Genomic DNA, 10,009 nt, shown 5'->3' on the forward strand with positions numbered 1-10,009 from the left:
TTACAGCCTTATTCCAAAATGGATTAAATTCATTATTTTCCTCAAAATTCTATAAACAATATCCCATAATGACAACGTGAATGAAGTTTGTTTGAAATCTTTGCAAATTTATTAAAAATCAAAAATGAAAAAAAATCACATGTACATAAGTATTCACAGCCTTTGCTCAATACTTTGTTGAAGCACCTTTGGCACCAATTACAGCCTCAAGTCTTTTTGAGTATGATGCTACAAGCTTGGCACACCTATTTTTGGGCAGTTTCTCCCATTCTTCTTTGCAGGACCTCTCAAGCTCCATCAGGTTGGATGGGGAGCGTCGGTGCACAGCCATTTTCAGATCTCTCCAGAGATGTTCAGTCGGGTTCAAGTCTGTGCTCTGGCTGGTCCACTCAAGGACATTCACAGATTTGCCCCGGAGCCACTTCTTTGTTATCTTGGCTGTGTGCTTAGGTTCATCTTCCAACAGGACAATGACCCTTTGCCGCAGTCTGAGGTCCAGAGCGCTCTGGAGCAGGTTTTCATCAAGGATGTCTCTGTACATTGCTGCATTCATCTTTCCCTCGATCCTGACTAGTCTCCCAGTTCCTGTCGCTGAAAAACATCCCCACAGCATGATGCTGCCACCACCATGCTTCACTGTAGGGATGGTATTGGCCAGGTGATGAGCGGTGCCTGGTTTCCTCCGGGCATGACGCTTGCCATTCAGGCCAAAGAGTTCAATCTTTGTTTCTCATGGTCTGAGAGTCCATCAGGTGCCTTTTGGCAAACTCCAGGCGGGCTGTCATGTGCTTTTTACTGAGGAGTGGCTTCCGTCTGGCCACTCTACCATACAGGTCTGATTGGTGGAGTGCTGCAGAGATGGTTGTTCTTCTGGAAAGTTCTCCTCTCTCCACAGGGAAACACTGGAGCTCTGTCAGAGTGACCATCAGGTTCTTGGTCACCTCCCTGACTAAGGCCCTTCTCCTCCGATCACTCAGTTTGGCCGGGCGGCCAGCTCTAGGAAGAGTCCTGGTGGTTCCAAACTTCTTCCATTTACGGATGATGGAGGCCACTGTGCTCATTGGGACCTTCAATGCTGCAGAAATTTTTCTGTACCCATCCCCAGATCTGTGCCTCGATACAATCCTGTCTCGGAGGTCTACAGACAATTCCTTGGACTTCATGGCTTGGTTTGTGCTCTGACATGCACTGTTAACTGTGGGATCTTATATAGACAGGTGTGTGCCTTTCCAAATCATGTCCAATCAACTGAATTTACCACAGGTGGACTCCAATCAAGTTGTAGAAACATCTCAAGGATGATCAGTGGAAACAGGATGCACCTGAGCTCAATTTTGAGTGTCATAGCAAAGGCTGTGAATACTTATGTACATGTGATTTTTTTTTCTTTTTTTTTTCTTTTTTTTTTTGTTGAATAAATTTGCAAAGATTTCAAACAAACTTCTTTCACATTGTCATTATGGGGTATTGTTTGTAGAATTTTGAGGAAAATAATGAATTTAATCCATTTTAGAATAAGGCTGTAACATAATAAAATGTGGAAAAAGTGAAGCGCTCTGAATACTTTCCGGATGCACTGTAATGCTCTGACGTTGTCACCATTTTCTGAGATTTTACTTTTTTCTTCAAATTATCCCATAAATATATGCAATTTCAGCGAAAAACGGCTAAGACATGATTTGAAATGGCAGCATGTGACTGAAGGGGCTGGGGACTTGGAGGGCTGAACTGATATCTACTTATCTAGATATGCTGCTAGTTGTGCGATCATCTAAAATCGTATGTCATAAACCTGCCCTTATAATGCTAAACGCAATTTAACATGCTGTGTTGTTCATGTGCCTTGTTTTACCCACCCCATGAAATAAGGGCTGCCTTATAGGCAACAAAAGATGAGCATCTTTATTACACGTATATGGCAAATTAATGTTTATTTAGCCTATGTAGACTACAAACTACTGATTTATAATATAGAACTGGATTGCTGATGACATCACTGCATCGCCATATTGCTATGCCCAAACATTCCAGTGTGCCTATTGACTTAATAGAAAATCTTATCTTTTCAGGGAGTAAACATTAGACTTTCAATCACCGATTTTAAATCTACCTGTAAATTCCTATAATGCAAATGTCCTACACATTTTATTATTTATTTATTTAGAGTCGGGAATTTTTCCTGTTTCATGAAAGCCAGAGCGAGTTATGTTTATCTATATCAAACAGTATACATCTAACAAATTTCAATGGCGAACAGATCAGATGAATGTAAACAAGTTCACTGAGGCTGAGGTAAAATACAACATTTTCAGACTTATTTATTTTAAACATCTAAGTGGAACACTTCCAGTGGCTTCACCTCCTGCTGGCAGTGTACTGTTGCATCAGTGATCCAGTTCTACAGTACATATATATACATTCACCAACCACTTTATTATCTCACTATTTTTTTTATCTCAGAATGCACAACACGTCGAACCTTGAGGTGGATGGGCTACAACACAGAAGACCATGTCGGGTGTTCATACCATCTGTGTACTTCTGCAGAAATCAAGATTTATCAGACCAGGCTATGTTTTTCCATTCTTTAACAATCCAGTTTTCGTGATCCTGTGCCCACTACAGCCTCAGCTTTCTGTTCTTGGCTGACAGAAGTGGAACCTGACGTGGTCTTCTGCTGTTGTAGTCCATTCGCCTCAAGGTTCGAAATGTTGTGCATACTGAGATGCTATTCTGCTCACTTCAATTGTACAGAGGGGTTATCTGAGTTACTGTAGACTTTCTGTCAGCTTGAACCAGTCTGGCCATTCTCTGTTGACCTCTCTCATCAACTAGGCATTTTCATCCACAGAACTGCCGCTCACTAGATATGTTTTGTTTTTGGCACCATTATGAGTAAACTCTAGAGACTGTTGTGCGTGAAAACCCCAGGAGATCAGCAGTTACAGAAATATTCAAACCAGCCCGTCTGGCACCAACAATCATGCCATGGTTGAAATCACTGAGATAAAAATTTTTTCCCATTCTGATGGTTGATGTGAACAATAACTGAAGCTCGTGACCCGTATCTGCATGATTGGATGCACTGCTGCCACATGATTGGCTGATTAGATAATCATATATATAAGTAGGTGTACAGGTGTACCTAATAAAGTGGTCGGTGAGTGTATATCAGTTCTACGAATGCAAAAATTAAAATAAGGGGGCAGAAATCAGATCTAAGGGGACAATGCCCCCTCGTTGTGTCGGGTCTGTTCATAAGTGACTGAAGTGACTGAGCTCTCTACATAGGCAGGAACTCTGTGCATAATACGAATAGCGCTCCTCACGCAAAGCACACAAGGGACTTGACTTGAATTACTTTGTTCGACTTGATGCAGCACTGCACAGACCGATCGCACCTAGCTTGATACAACGCATGCTGGTTAGAAATTTTGTCCAACTTTCTTCAGCGCCACTGCTGTGTCACCATGACGTATGCTATCAAAGAACCACAAGAACGAGTCGCGACCAGCCGCTTGGGTCAGCCGCAGCAGTTACTCCAGACTCTCTGATGACAATGATGACGTGCATGTCAAGTTTATTCTGACACCTTTAGTTCTGATAACTCTCACAAATCCATGTTTTTATAACAGTAAAATTTTAAGCGATATTTCACCCAAAAATTTTATTCTCTCATCATTTATTCGCCATCCCAGATGTGTGACTTTCTTTCTTCTGCTGAACACAAATGAAGATTTTTAGAAGAATATATTTTAGCTATGTAGGTACTCACATTGCAAGTGAATGGGTAACAAATTTTGAAGCTACAAAAGGACATAGGCAGCATAAAAGTTATCCATACGACTCCAGTGGTTAAATCCATATCTTCAGAAGTGGTATGATAAGTGTGGGTGAGAAACAGATCAATATATATATATATATATATATATATATATAAAGTCATTTTTTCTATCTATCAATCTCCACTTTCACTTTTATTATCTTCTTCTTTTGATTTTGTTGATTCACATTCTTTGTGTATATCGCCACCTGATGGGCAGGAAGAGAATTTATGGGGGGGGGGGGGGGAACTTAAATATTTATCTTTTTCTCACCTACACTGAAAGGACCTACAGAGCTGAAATATTTTTTATAAAATTCTTCATTTGTGTTCAGCAGAAGAAATTCATACACATCTGGGATGGTAAGAGGGTGAGTAAATAATGAGAGAATTTAAATTTTGGGGTGATCCATCCCTTTAATATTATACATCCTGTTTATAAAAAGAAATAATAAAATGATTTAAAAAAAATCTGACTCCTTTATTGGAATTACAATAATATAGGAAGCTCACTAGGTTTTGAAACAAAGCGAATATGTTAAAAGAACTAAAGATCAGCAGTCAGTAGCGCTGAGAAAGGAGCTGTTGTCAAAGCTTACAATTACTTTAACTTTGATACCTTTATATCTGAAATATATCAACTTGAAATCATGTTGAAAGACTTGTTTTCTGTAGTTTCTACTTCGTTTTCAATACAGTTCCATGTATTCTGAATTACAGTGAACATACTGTCTTTGAATTGTTTGTCAAACAGTAACAGTATACACTCAACGCTGAAAGTGCCACATAACCCTGTAGCCTTGGTCACACATTCTTAGAGATCAGAAATAAATGCCTGTGTAGAGCATTCAGCCTTAAACCACATCGCTTTATCTTCAGTGCCCTTCCAGCAGTAACTGTGAGAGATTTTTTCTGTCAGTTTGTTGAAGTGATCTGTGTCCTCTTCTGTAATGTGTTTTAGGGTTATTTACTGTATATGTTAATATAACTAATATTGTTGAAACTATTTGTTCGCTTTGTTTACGTCGAGGCCACATATGTGTCTGATTAAGGTGGCTTGTCACAGTGTGTGTTTGTGCCCTTTGTCTCCACTGTCAGAGCCAAAAAAATACCCAATTCTTAATTCAGGTTGCTCTGAATTGACAATAAATTATAAAAACATTGTTTTGTTGCATGGTTCTGAATTAAGCCAAACATTCATTAATAAAACAGTTGTCAAAAACAGGTAAATAGCAGAACATCTGCTGCCACAGAGGCACTAGAGAGCTCACCAGAACTCTGAACACTGGATGGCACAGAAATAGGGTTGCCACCTCTCCAGGATTTTCTGGGAACATTTTCCTGATACTTTCACACGAGCACTTTTTTATATTCACAACTGGAACCACGACCCCATAGGAGAAGAAAGTGATGGAACGCGCTCTCCTATACCAATCTCTCAAATTAAAGATTAATTTTAGCGAATCAGTTCATTTGGATGATTCATGTATATAAAGCTCTTCTAAACTGTCTTCTCCCTCTCATATGAATCATTCAGAAGTCTGATTTATTTTAGTGATTTGCCTTGTTTGGACGATTAATTTGAGTTTCATACAGAATTCCCTCTGCGTTTCACATCTTCTTATTTGTTGCTGAATGTTTCGTTTGATGCTGTTGTTCACCACTGTTTTCGATTCATGTATTTAAATAATGATGTTTTGAACATTTAACCTATTATTTAGTGTACATTTATTTGTTCAAATGCTGTTTAAAGGGATAGATTACCTAAAAATTTAAATTCTCTCATCATTTACTCACTTTCATGCCATTCCAGTTGTGATTGACTTTCTTTCCTCTGCAGAACATAAACAAAGATTTTTAGAAGAATATTTTAGCTCTGTAGGTCCTTTCAATGCATGCGAATGGTGACCAGATCTTTCAACCTTCAAAAATCACATAAAGTCAGCATAAAAGTAATTAATCTGACACCAGTGGTTTAATATATTATTCTGAAGTGATGCAATCACTTTGGGTGAGAAACAGATCAATATTTCAACCCTTTTTTATTAAAATCTAAAGATGTATAGTTTAAAAGAACTTAAATACTGAACTGTTTCCCACCCACACCTATTATATCGCTTCTGAAGACATGGATTTAACCACCGGAGTCATATGGATTAATTTTATGCGGTTTTTGGAGCTTGAAAGATCTGGTCACCACTCACTTGCATTGTAAGGACCTACATAGTTGAGATATTCTTCTAAAAATCTTTCTTTGTGTTCAGCAGAAGAAAGAAAGTCATACACACCTGGGATGCATGAGAGTGAGTAAATGATGAGAGATTTTTCATTTTGCATCCCTTTAATGCTGATAGTTTTATATATATATATATATATATATTCTCCCCTTTTCTCCCCAATTTGGAATTCCCAATGCTCTCTAGGTCCTTATGGTGGCATAGTGACTCACCTCAATCCATGAGGCAGAGGACGAATCTCAGTTGCCTCCGTGTCTGAGACCGTCAATCCGCGCATCTTATCACGTGGCTTGTTGAGCACGTTACCGTGGAGACATAGCGCGTGTGGAGGTTTCACGCTATTCTCCGTGGCATCCATGCACAATTCACCACACGCCCCACCGAGAGCGAGAACCACATTATAGCGACCACGAAGAGGTTAACCCAACGTGACTCTACCCACCCTAGCAACCGGGCCAATTTGGTTGCTTAGGAGACCTGGCTGGAGTCACTCAGCGCACCCTGGATTTGAACTCACGACTCGAGGTGGTAGTCAGCGTCCTTACTCGCTGAACCACCCAGGCCCCCTAGATATATATTATTAAAAAAGATAATGCTACAATGTAGTTAGGCCCTTTTGTTAATAGCTTGTAGTATAGCTAACTACTTTTTTAAAGGATAGCTTCAACGTCTTAATTTCCGAGTACCTTTGGTTGGGGAGCCACCATTTCAATTCAAAGTAGCTTATTATCATAATAATTACCTGGATATATTATATTTATTAAAATTAAAATTGTTTTTGTTAGATATGCTTCTCATAATATAGTCAATTCTTTAAAAATCAGCCGAAAATTATACCCTTAAAGACACGTACGCACCCTTATGGACTTTGAAACTTTAAGAAATAACAGTGAAATGAGTCAGCAGAAGCAGCAGTCTGTTCTGGGCTCTAGTTCACATGCTGTCAATCAAGGCTTCAAGGTGTGTCCATGAGATTGTGTACTTCCTGTCCATAGACAAGATGAAGACAGAGCCAGAGAAGACTGCTGGAGCACTTCCAGACCCTGCAGATGTCATCTGAGCAGAACAGAATGGAAAGTGTCCAGTCTCAGTTCAGTCAGCACCACGGACCAGAACACCTACAGTAAAGAGATGAATGTCAACTAGATCGCCATCTGGAGGCCTTGGTAGAGCCTTACAGCAGACAACCCACAATAACTTGAAGTGAACATAATGTTGTCTTTGTGAGAAAAAATTAAAAAAGTACTTTGATGATTTTTACCTCCTATGAAGAATCCATGTAAAAAAAAAAAAAAAAAAAAAAAAAGAAAATTGCCATCTGTATTACATTGGCTTTTCCATTAGATAAATTTTAACATTTTCTTTAAAACTATCTAAAAACCTTAAAATTGACCACAGAAATTAGAAATAGTGGTCGGTTATAAAAGCACACAAAAATTACAGATGCACATTAGCTGTAGATTTGCAATGACAGGTTTTTAATTTCTCTTTTGAGGAAAATGTAATATTAATCATTTCTGTTTGGAAAAGTACAGTACTATGAGATTCAGGACATTGATGTTGTATCCTGCTTTACAAGGCTATTAAATTTCCATGTTTTTCAAGATATTAGATATTATATGTTGCTGGGGTTTTTTGTGGTCGGCTGTAAGTTTTGACATATTGTTTTAATGTTATTATGAATAGCAGTAATATGTTGCAAATGTTTTTATTATTCAGTCACATCTGAACCGCATTCTGTTATAAGTTCATGTGATTTGGATAATGCGTCAAAAATGAATTGTAATGATACATTATCACTAAATGAATGTTGACATCAGCCATGAAAATAAGATAAAATACGTAACTGCATTTCCCATGTGGCTGATAGCATAAAGGCTCCTCTCATTCTTACCAATCTAATATTTGTGGATCTCTCAATTTATTTGTGAATCAACTTTCTGTTTATGAATTTCTGTACATTTTGTTAATATGAAATGAATATAAAATCCTGTAAATATATGATACATACAGATTTTAGGCTGACTGTTGGTCAGTTTTAACAGCTAATGGTTATAGAGAAGTGTTTTATCTTTTATTATTATTATTGTTGTTATTATTATTAATTAAGGTTGGTTATACTCTTAAGGAGTAGCAATGTTTCTATGTTTTAGTTTTCTATTTTCTGCAGAGCTGCTTTAGAAAAATACTGCATGAATATATTTTAACTTTTGTGTATAGTCAAGAGTGCCATGTTTATTTAGAATTTATTTTTATTTATTAAAAAAAAAAAAAATTATTGTCATATTAAATATTTCTCTCCTTTTTGTGTTTTCATGCTAAGCTTTGCATTAGCTTGCTAAGGTAACATACCCAAATTAGCTTTGCTAAGGTAACATACCCAAAGCCAGTTACTTACAAAACAATCAATTTAGTTATATATGGTCATATAGATATGGTAATACCAAGTACAACACCATGAATATGTGAATGGCTGAAAAGTACTCATGTTTATGTAAAGATGTATTTGAATGAAGATATCTCCAGAGTTGGGAGGGTTACTTTTGAAATGTATTCCACTACAGATTACAGAATACATGCTGTAAAATGTAATTTGTAACATATTCCGTTTGATTACTCAAGGTCAGTAACGTATTCTAAATACTTTGGATTACTTCTTCAGCACTGGTAGATTTTTTTCACTTGTTTTGACTATAAAAACTCTGCCAGTACAGTAAGACAAAATACACATGTTAAAAATACATTCTCTGAAAAACCTAAATATCTTATGCAGTGTTGTTTCTAAAATGAGATAAATCAAATTGATCTTGTTTTAAGGGTTTTTAGATATTTTTACAGGAAAACAATAAAAAAATTATTATCAAGAATATGATTTTTGCCCTAGAAAAAAAGAAATTATGATCTAACATGAATTTTCTTGATAAAAAAATATGATCGTGTCTGGTAACATGTGCATGTAAAATGGCTAGAAATAGCATTTTAGCTTAGCGTAAAGCTGACAATTTACACAAGGTTTATTTCTATTTCTTCTGCTCCAAACTTACTTCAAACTTACTTCTCTGTCTGCTCGTATGAATGTAACACATCATAAAAAAGTGTTTCACCGCTGTTCAAATGTATTGGCGGCCAAAAGTTTGGAATAATGTACAGATTTTGCTCTTATGGAAAGAAATTGGTACTTTTAATCATATAATTGCCATTCAGCTGATCACAATGTACATTCAGGACATTAATAATGTGAAAAACTACTATTACAGTTTGAAAGAAAAATTCAGAACTTCTTAAACTACTTCAAAAAGTTCTCATCAAAAAATCCTCCACGTGCAGCAATGACAGCTTTGCAGATCATTGGCATTCCTGTCAGTTTGTCCAGAAACTCAGGTGACATTTCACCCCACACTTCCTGTAGCACTTGCCATAGATGTGACTGTCTTGTCGGGCACTTCACACGCACCTTACAGTCTAGCTGCTCCCACAAAAGCTCAATGGAGTTAAGATCCATAACACTTTTTTCCAATTATCTGTTGTCTAATGTCTGTGTTTCTTTGCCCACTCTAACCTTTTCTTTTTGTTTTTCTGTTTCAAAAGTGGCTTTTTCTTTGCAATTCTTCCCATAAGGCCTGCACCCCTGAGTCTTCTCTTTACTGTTGAACATGAAACTGGTGCTGAGCGGGTAGAATTCAATGAAGCTGTCAGCTGAGGACATGTGAGGCATCTATTTCTCAAACTAGAGACTCTGATGTACTGATCCTCTTGTTTAGTTGTACATCTGGCCTTCCACATCTCTTTCTGTCTGTGTTAAAGCCAATTGTCCTTTGTCTTTGATGACTGTAGTGTACACCTTTGTATGAAATCTTCAGTTTTTTGGCAATTTCAAGCATAGTATAGCCTTCATTCGTTTCTTTTTTTGTTGCCATTTTTGACCTAATATTGACCTTAAGACATGCCA

This window comes from Myxocyprinus asiaticus, chromosome 35 (genome assembly GCF_019703515.2).
Source record: "Myxocyprinus asiaticus isolate MX2 ecotype Aquarium Trade chromosome 35, UBuf_Myxa_2, whole genome shotgun sequence".
Classification (NCBI taxonomy): domain Eukaryota; kingdom Metazoa; phylum Chordata; class Actinopteri; order Cypriniformes; family Catostomidae; genus Myxocyprinus; species Myxocyprinus asiaticus.